Source organism: Manacus vitellinus, unplaced genomic scaffold, assembly GCF_001715985.3.
Source record: "Manacus vitellinus isolate BGI_N305 unplaced genomic scaffold, ASM171598v3 scaffold_47_pilon, whole genome shotgun sequence".
Classification (NCBI taxonomy): domain Eukaryota; kingdom Metazoa; phylum Chordata; class Aves; order Passeriformes; family Pipridae; genus Manacus; species Manacus vitellinus.
The window spans coordinates 2,035,658-2,036,558 of NW_021940585.1; positions in this window are offsets into that span (position 1 = coordinate 2,035,658).

The window sequence follows — 901 nt, forward strand, 5'->3', positions numbered from 1 at the left end:
GGAAGTTCCGCCTGAACAGAATCACCGAGGTTGGAAAAGACCTCTCAGATCATCGAGTCCGACCTTTGCCCCGACACCACCTCGCCTACCGGACCATGGCACTGATGCCACATCCAGTCTCTTCCTAAACAGCCCCAGGGACGGTGACTCCACCACCTCCCTGGGCAGCCTAATTCCAGTGTCTGATCACTCTCTCTGTGGAAAATGTCTTCCTAATGTCCAATCCAAACCTCCTCGGTGCAGCTTAAGACCGTGCCCTCTTGTCCTACTGCCTGGGAGGAGAGCCCGACCCCCACCTGGCTCCAACCTCCTTTCAGGGAGTTGTAGAGAGCAATGAGGTCTCCCCTGAGCCTCCTCCAGGCTTCCATGGAAGAACAACTTCACTGTGCAGTGACCCGGCCCTGGAACAGATTGCCTGGACAGGGTGTGGAGTCTCCCCTGCTGGAGATATCCCAGAACCGTCTGGACACTGTGCCATGTGCTCTGGGATGGTCCTGCTGGAGCAGATGGGCCCTTCCGACCTGCCCCACCCTGTGACTGTGCCCGGGCACCACAAAGCCCGGTGAGCTCAGAGCAGCTCAGCAGGGCTCGGTGCCTCCCCTCCCCAGCACGGGAGAAGTGGCTACACAGTCTCTCCTGCCCTGGAGCCTCTCCAGCATCCCCACGTGGGGCCGTGGTGGTTTCTCACCCCTTTGATGCCCCTTAAATGAGAAGAAACCACAAGTGTGGGAAAGGCCAGTTCGGCTTCTTGGAGGTCAAATGCTTCCAGAGGGATTCAGTCCAGCCAGGTCACTGTTGCCCACTCAGGAACTCCATCTCCAGGATGTTTTAATTCAACTTTCTCCAAAGTCAGCGTTAAAGAGACATTTATTGGCTTTCTTGCAAAAGCTTACAACACTTT